The sequence below is a fragment of the Lepus europaeus genome, unplaced genomic scaffold, assembly GCF_033115175.1.
Source record: "Lepus europaeus isolate LE1 unplaced genomic scaffold, mLepTim1.pri SCAFFOLD_29, whole genome shotgun sequence".
NCBI lineage: Eukaryota > Metazoa > Chordata > Mammalia > Lagomorpha > Leporidae > Lepus > Lepus europaeus.
In genome coordinates this window covers 8,979,982-8,988,795 of record NW_026909167.1, presented here as the reverse complement: position 1 = coordinate 8,988,795, position 8,814 = coordinate 8,979,982, and the positions used below count along the sequence as shown (strand labels likewise).

The 8,814-nt window shown below is 60.9% G+C and overlaps 1 pseudogene; it reads left to right on the top strand.

Moving 5' to 3' along the window:
* Nucleotides 1-3,363: 3,363 nt before the first annotated feature.
* LOC133754827 (sodium-dependent neutral amino acid transporter B(0)AT3-like) overlaps nt 3,364-8,814 on the top strand; it is an 11,623-nt pseudogene continuing 6,172 nt past the window's right edge.

Below are 8,814 nucleotides of genomic sequence, written 5' to 3'. Positions count from 1 at the left end.
AGGTGTGCAGGCTCAGGTGTGCATGTACAGGTGTGCAGGCACAGGTGTGTGCAGGCCAATTGTGCAGAGGCCATGTGTACAAGTACAAGTGTGCAGCTGAGGGGCAGGCCAAGGTACACAGGGTTGGCCATGCTCTGGTAATATCATGCAGTGCGGGTTTGGCCATGCGCCTGGCCCCACAGCTGTGCAGCTGTGCTTGGCACTGTATGTGTCCACACGTCCATCTGTGAAAGGCCCAGAGTGCAGGGTGAGGCAGGTGGTCAGTGTCTCACCCAGGTCAGTCGACACCATACTGGCCTCTGCCTCCAGGTTCAACAAGGACATTGAGTTCATGATTGGGCACAAGCCCAACATCTTCTGGCAGCTCATGTGGCGGGTGGTCAGCCCCCTGATCATGCTGGTCATCTTCCTCTTCTACTTCGTGGTCAAAGTCAGCAAGAAGCTAACCTACAGCATCTGGGACCCCAGCTACGTGAGTGCCCAGGGCCACCACGCCAGGGAGGGTCACAGGTCATGGCGGAGGCCCTGCATGTGCTCAGGGGAGGGTCGCAGGTCAGGGCGGAGGCCATGAGTGTGCTCAGGGGAGGGTCGCAGGTCAGGGCGGAGGCCATGAATGTGCTCAGGGGAGGGTCGCAGGTCAGGGCGGAGGCCATGTGTGTGCTCATCTCAGGCCTGGTTCTCCCCCAGGAGTTCCCCAAATCCCGGCAGGTCGGGTACCTGCCCTGGGTGTACGTGGTGGTGGTGGTCATGGCCGGTGTGCCCAGCCTCATTATCCCATGCTTCGCCATCTACAAGCTCATCAGAGGCCGCTGCCAGTAGCCAGAGGAGCAGCAGGGCCTGGTCAGCACACAGTCCACAGCCTCCGTGAACAGGGACCTCAAGTACTGAGGGGCCCAGCCCCAGGCTACATGTGTCTGCATGTGAGTGCATGTGTGCAGACATTCATGTGTATGTGTGAGCATTGCATACATGTGTGCACTAGCCTGAATGTGTAAACACGTATGTTGTACATGTGTATATTCATTCATGTGTATGTGATGTTTCTCCATATGCATGCATGTCTATGCACACATGTGTGTACATGTGAGTTATGTCAGCATTGTGTGCATGCCTGGATATGTATGTATTGTGTGCACGTATGCCTGTGTGCATACATGTGCATGTTTTATGGGTGTATGCATATGCATGGATATGTGTGTATGTGCATCTGTACATATGTAGCTGTATATTTTGTGCACATGAGGACATGTGCATCGTGCTTACACGTATACACACACTGCTTGTATGCACGTACATGTGTGTGCATCTCCAGGTGCACACGTGTTCACATACATGTGTGCATCTGTATTTACATATTCATGGCACACACGTCCACCATGTGGGCCCAGTCTCCTTGTCATGAACACGGTGCAGCATGCCACACAGCCCTGGGTATGCCCCCCAAAGTCAAGAGCTGAGGGGTGGGGAGGCTGCACCTGCTGCACCCCAGATTGTCATGGATGGCCGTGGAGCCTGGAGCGTGGGCTACTGACTTGGCCCCTACAGCCATTCTCATTTCCCAGTCCCCACCCTGTGCCCTCCCCCTAGCTACAGACCCTTGACCTAGAGACCCCTGAGGTCAGGGTTTGGGCCCTTTTACCAGAAGCCCATAGAGCCTGTGGTGACGTGGCCACACCCCCCATGCCCTGGCCCCTCCACCCCTGGCTTAATGAATATTCACCATTTAATCATTGCTTCTGCCTGGCACGGACAGACACCCTGAGTGCAGCTCAGTGTGGCCCAGCCAGAGAAAGACAACAGCTGTTTTCTTACAGGGACATTAACTGTGAATTGTTAGCCAGATGTTGGGAGAGAGGGTTACAGGGTAACTTGGCCCTGGCCCCTGCCACCAAGGATGCTGCATGCCTCCTGGCCCCCCTGGAGCCCAGGGCTGGGTTGGGGTGGATGGCCCTGGGACTTGACACCAACCTCAGCCCCACGCGAGCTGTACCTGTGGCATCTGCTTCCACAAACGGCCACCTCCATGCTCTGCAGAAAAGCCTGGGTGCTTCCCTTCAAGCAGACTTTCTAGAATTATCACAAGTTGGGCTGGGATGCTGGGGGGTCCCCTTCCTCCCAGAGACCCTGGCAACAAGCTCCAGTCCTGCAGTTCCAGCCACCCAGCCCACCGCAGACATGGAGCAGGGCAGAGCTGGGACGTGTTCTGACCACTCAGCACTCACCCCTCCATCGCCCTGTGGTGCACCTGGCAAGGCCTGGCCAGGTGTGCCATCCAGGAGGCTGGTGGTCATGTGACACCTCTGGAGCACAGTGCTGCTGCTTGGCATCCTTGTCAATGTGACAGACAGGCAGGTTCATGGACATCAAGTGTCCCCGTCTAAATAAACCACTGCATCTGCTGTTCTCTGTGTATGTCTAGACAGGCAAATGTGTCCCCAGGATCGGTGTGGCTGGCAGTCAGCTCCACTCCCCTGTGGGCTGCAATCGGGATGCTGTCCACAAGGCCACGTGTTGTGGCCGAGACAGGCTGGGCATTGGGCAGGACTGTCTGCCTCCCAAAGGCTCTGTCCCTGTTGTGCTCAGTGGGGGTCACCTCAGGGACTCCTGTAGCTCTGGGGAGGGTGTGGGCTCCACTCTGAGGTCCCCAGGCTGGGCTAGGGAGCAGGTGCAGCCCCTGGTACAGGCCACATAGGACTGGCTAGGAAGCCATGTTCAGACTCCCGAGGTGTCAGGAGACAGGTGTGACCTGAGGACTAAGCCCCCTCCTATGCTGCCCAGAAGCAGGGAAGCCACAGCCACCACAGCCACATGTGGCCAGGCAACAGCCTTTATCTGCTGACCCTGTTGGGAACTGCATGGCATGGGGAGGTCAGGGGCTGCCAGGGTCCTGGGTGGAGGGCGGGGCTCCCTGGTGATGGATGTTCTGGGTCTTGAGGTGTCCACATCCTTGACTCAGCTTCACAGGCCACCTTGGCAAACCGAGGGTGGGGGAGGGGAGCGGGGACCTCTGACCCTGTCACCAATGAGCATGAGTCTGCATTACCTCAACATCAAAACACTTGTTACAGATAAATAACTAAAACCAACTCACCATGCCCCTGAGCATCCCCAACAGGAGCACACGGCTGTCGCAGGGACAGCTCTCTCTGTGGTGGTACCAGCCTGCAGCTGACATTGGACATGCTTGTGGGAGAAGGGCTGGGGATGCGGGCATGGTCAGGCACCAGGTTACCAATTAACCGGGCTCCACCGGCTTTCCTGTAAATAAACCAGAGGACGCGATGGAGGGGACGCTCAGGCTCCAGGACAGCAGAGGGTGCAGGTGCGGTGTGGTCTGGATGCTCCCTGAGCCACTGGACCGCTATGGCCCAGGACCTCAGCCCAGACCTAGCCATGGATGCACAGGAGGATGAGAGGCCCTGGTGGGACAACAAGCTCCAGTACCTGCTCAGCTGCATGGGGTTTGCTGTGGGGCTGGGGAACATCTGTAGGTTCCCATACCTGTGCCAGACCCATGGCGGAGGTGAGCCTGCCAGCCACATCTGGGTAGCCAAGGGGCTTGCCTTCCCCACCCCTGACCCCTGGGCAGCACCACCATCCCAGGAAACCAGACACATGGGGCCCCAGGAAGAGCCCGGCCTTGGTGTCTGAGCCCCGGGGACTTCAGGGGCCCGCACATGGGGTCCCAGGCCAGCACGCAGCTCCATTCCCAGCGGCGCTGCCCCTTGGTGTGGAGCCAGTCTCCAGGGGGCAATCACCCTGGTGTCCACGTTCATGGGGGCTGGCATATCCCAAGGCTCCTTGTGGGGTGACAGGAGCCCCAGGCTCACCAGCATCATGGATGCACCTGTGCTGCCACATGTGTGCACCAGCCAGGGGCTGCTGCCCTCAGGGCTGTCGTTGCCCAAGTGCCCCCGTTTAACGAGCAGGCCTGGGATGCCCATGCCCGACCCTCTCCAGTGAGGAACCTGGGGAGATTCCCTCAGGGGCCAGGGCCTTGGGGACACAGAGGTCAGGGGAGGGGGCCTCTCATCAGGGATGCAGGTGAGGGAGGAGCAGCCGCCCCAACGTGCTGCTATGGCACCTGTTTCCAGATGCAGCAAGCACAGCTGAACATGCCGGAACATTCTGTCTTCTTACTCCCCTTCCTCCCCAGGCTGTGCTGAGGGGCGGTCTCACCCCAGCCACTCAGCGCCCATCACCCGTCACTTGGAATTTTGTAAAGAATACCTCCACATCTTGCATGGCCGCACTCACCCTCCTCGCTCCTGGGCAGTTCCAGGGTCTTCTGAGCTGGCGGCCCTTCCTCGTCCTCATGCCAGCTCCTGTTCCAGGTGTCTGCTTGCCTGCTCCACCTGTCTACACTGGCCATGCCCACTCTGCCTCTCCACACTGGCCATGCCCACTCCACCTGTCCACACTGGCCGTACACACTCTGCCTGTCCACACTGGCCATGCCCACTCCGCCTGTCCACACTGGCCATGCCCACTCCACCTGTCCACACTGGCCGTGCCCACTCTGCCTATCCACACTGGCCATGACCACTCTGCCTGTCCACACTGGCCACTTACACACTGTCCACACTGGCTGCGCACACTCCTGTCTACACTGGCCACACACACTCTGCCTGTCCACACTGACCACACAGACAGCTTCTGAGTCTGCCCCACAGTGCCGCCTGGCTGGTTTATTCTCCCACGAGGCTGAGTATGCAGCTGGCAGCTATGCCAACCACACTCGGCCAGAACCAGGGCTGGCCGCCAGCAACACACCAGGTGCCCCAATGGGGAGCAGAGGGTGGCCATCCCCTGACCTCTGTGTCCTGGCAGGGGCCTTCCTCATCCCCTACTTCATTGCCCTGGTCTTTGAGGGGATCCTGCTCTTCCACATCGAGCTCGCCATTGGCCAGCACCTGCGCAGGGGCAGCACTGGGGTGTGGATGGCCATCTCCCCCTACCTGGGCGGCGTAGGTAGGCCACCCCCTCCTCAGCTCCCCAGGAGGACCTGCTCTGCACGTGGTGGCACCGCTCCTCCCCTGCCATGGGATGCATTGTCCTTGCTGTCCGCAGAGCTGGACTGCTTCAAGGTGTCCTCTTGGTCAGCCTGTACTACAGCACCTGGGTGCTGTGGTACTTCCTCAACTCCTTCCAGCACCCATTGCCCTGGAGCTGCTGCCCTCTGGATGGCAACAAGATGGTTGAGGGCACGGCCAGTGTGGCCAGGTGACTTCTCCTGGTCACTGGTCCTCTCTGGACCCAGGGGCCACCCAGATCCCCATCCGTTCACACACCAGGCCCTGGGCCTCATTTCCCCATCTCAGCCTCATAGGGAAGTGAGAGAGCATGGCTCGGCTGAAGGGTGGGGGCCACTCCATTGCAGGGTCAACTGTGCTGGCACCTATGGCCCTGCTGGCTCTTGGGGCAGGGTGTGCATGCCACATATGGGCTCTGCTACCTGTTCACCCCCTAACATAAGCGGAAGGGGGCAGGGGGCACCCACTGGGCAAAGGATGAGGGCCTCAGGGTCTCAGCAGTGTCGGGGCAGGGACTTTGGTCTGGGGTGTGTGGACTTGTGCACCTGCAGGAAATCCAGGTGCTGACAAGGTGGGAGTGTGGGGGAGGGGCCAACTGGAATCAGCTGTCACCTGGGGCAGAAGCGTCCAGCAGGTGTGGCACACAGGACCAAGGGGCTTCTCCTTGGAGTCTGCAGCGCTTCTAGACCATTCCATTGGTCCAGGATCCCAAGGGGGTTTCCAGGGCTGCTGACCACCACCAGGAGTCAGCTGCACACCTGGGCATGAGGCTGTCTCCCCAGACACCCAGCAGTGGGCAAATGGGGCAGTGGGTGCAAATGCCCCTGCCCAGGGGCCTCACACAGCCAAAGCCACACATGGGAGAGGGCAGGGAGCATATCCTGGTTGGAGTCAGCTCAGATCTGGTTCTAGGCCCCACCACCGAGTGCCAGCCATGCTCTGCTGTGGGCCTGATGAAGGCACAGCTTGCTGGCTGCATCACAGAACAGGGGAGCCATGTCAGCTGCAACGCCAAGCAAGCTCCCTCCTGGCACAAAGTCCTGAACGGTTCTTGGAATCTGTACAGGTCACACCTGGTTGTGGTGTGACCCAAAAGGGCCAGGGAACGTTCTGAAACAGCATCTGCTGTGTTCACATTCCAGATGCAGATTCTCCAGAATGTGCGGGTGTGGCTGGATGCAGCCACCCAGATCTTCTCTCTGTCCCTGGACTTCGGTGGACACATCGCCTTTGCCAGCTACAACCCGCCCAGGTGGGTGGCTGCCCCAGGATGCTTGGCACCCTGGCGCTGCAGTGCCAGCCAGCAAGGGCTGAGCTGGGGACGGTGCTGTGGGACCTGCTGGCCTGGGGTGGGATCCACCTGGCTTGTCCGTTCCAGGAGCTGCTGTGTGTGCCCAGCCTGACTGTGGCCTGGGGCAGGTCTGGGGCCCACAGGGTGCTGAGTGCAGCTCTGAGCCTTTCCACAAACGGTGAAGGAATAGAGCGAGGCAGTGGGGTGTGGCCCAGGCTCAGTGGGGCCCTAGGGGAAGGCCCCCATGTGAGGGTCCCAGGCTTGATGGGCGGGGGGTCCTGAATGCAGCCCCTGTGTGAGGGGCCCAGGCTCAGTGGGCAGGGGGCCCTCCCGAGGCCCTTAGTACCCCTGTGTGAGGGGCCCAGGTCAGTGGGCAGGGGGCCCTCCTGAGGCCCTGAGTGCCCCCATGTGCAGGAACAACTGTGAGAAGGATGCCGTGGTCATCTCCCTGGTGAAAAGCATGACTTCCCTGAAAGCCTCTGTTGCCATCTTCTCTGTCATGGGCTTCAAGGCCACCACGGACCACAGGCAGTGCCTGGACAGGTGAGGCCAGGCCACGCAGTGGGCAGGGGTGGAGCAGGCATGCCACCATTCCTGAGGACCCTCACTGGAAAAAGGGTCTCAGCAGATGAAACTCAGGAGTGGATGGAGCTGAGGTTGCCCTGGGGGACGTGGGCCCCGAGTCAGGGACAGAGGGGTGCCCCCTGGAACCTCTGGGGGGCTGCCACTGAACCCCGTGCGCCCGGGACCTCCAGGATCACAGGAGGCCTCTTCCGCTCTGAGATGTGCACAGTGCATGGCCCTAAGGCAGCCCCAGTACGCCGATGCCGCCCGAGCAACCCTGAGGCCCTCCGCCCGGCCGTCCAGACATGTCTCATTTGGGGTGTTGGATGGGCTGCAGCCTCTGGCATAGGGAGCCCTGCTCCCACAGAGTACGCATTCCCAAGAGGGGACTCTAGGCACCCAAGGGTCCTGCTGAACCCGTTGGCACTCAGGACGGCCCCCACATGCAGAGCCAATGGGTGGTGCCTGTGCCAACCCCACACCGCTCAGAGGGAGGAGGTAGAGGACAGGCCAGCCATGGGCAGTGCTGCTGGAGCTGGTGCCCCAGGAGCACTGAGCATGTGTGTGCTTCACGTGTGTGTGTGCCTCATGTGCGCCTGTGTGCTTCCCATGTGTGCACCTCATGTGTGCCTCATGTGTGTGTGCCTCACCTCAGCGCCACCCTCACCAGTGTTGAAGGAGCTTCTCCAGCTCCTCCACCCAGACCCCAAGGACAGGGTCCTGTCACATCTCAGCCTGACTCCCGGGGTTCCATGGAGCATAGCAAGTGGCGGACATGCTGCACCATGCAAAGATGCTTCTCTCTGTTCCAGGGCTCCCACTCCCAGGGTCTCTGCCAACACTGGGTGAGGGGACGCTGGGCCGGGGCTCCCACTCCCTGGGTCTCTGCCAGCACTGGCTGAGGGGGCTCTGGGCCAGGGCTCCCACTCCGGCGACCGTGCCCACACTGGGGGCACTGGGCTGGGTGCCTGGGGCATCAGGATGGGGCTCGTACTTCCTCCCCTGGCCACACTTGGCCCTACTCTGCGTGGCTGCGTGAGACTCTGCTTCATACAAGGCACCGACGCCCCCGCACTGAGTGTGGTCAGTGGCGCTGTCATGCCTGGCACCCACCTGACACGCAGCTTCCTCCGTGAGGCACATCACGGCCTCCTGCATTTAGGACACTGGACACGGGGCCTTCTGAGCAGCCAGACCGGCTGCCGACAGAACACAGCAAACCTGCAGAAGACATGGCACTTGAGCGACCCAGGAAGCTGACAAAGGAGGGCTGGGCTCTGCTGGACCCCCAGCCGGGAGCCTCAATGCCCAGATCAGAGCTCAGTGGACTGTGCGGGAGGGCAACAGGAGCAGCTGTGTGGACAGCGAGCCCCAAAGCCGACCTCGGGAGCTGCGCGACACCGGGTGTGGGCAGATGGGGGCTCTCAGGTCACAGGGCGGGGGTTCTCAGCCCCTGAATGCTGACCCGCGAGTTCTGAAAATGGGAGGCTGGGCCCCTCAGCTGAGCTGCAGAAGACAATGCCCCTGTGCCAGCCCGGGGCTTGCAGGATGAGGCCGCCCCTTCCCGGAGCAATAGTGCACACGGGTTCCCCGCAGGAGCAGAGACGTGGGTGGGCTGGGCCCCCAGGGTGCCATGGGCCCTGTGCCTGGACACATCTGCTGGCTCAGGCAGTGGGTGGCAGCACAGGCCCCACAGCCCCACCCTGTGTCCCCGCAAAAACATCCTGGGCCTCATTGATGAGTTCAACTTCCTGGAACAGAGCATCTACAGGGCTAGCTAGGAGGCCGTCCTCACACAGCTCAATGCCACACAGCCAGAGAGGCTGGCCCTGCTGCCCCTGAGGGTCTGCCACCTGGAGGACTTCCTGGACAAGGTAGTGCATGCAGGGCTGCAGGGCCACCCCGGGAACCCCAGGCACTGGGCCA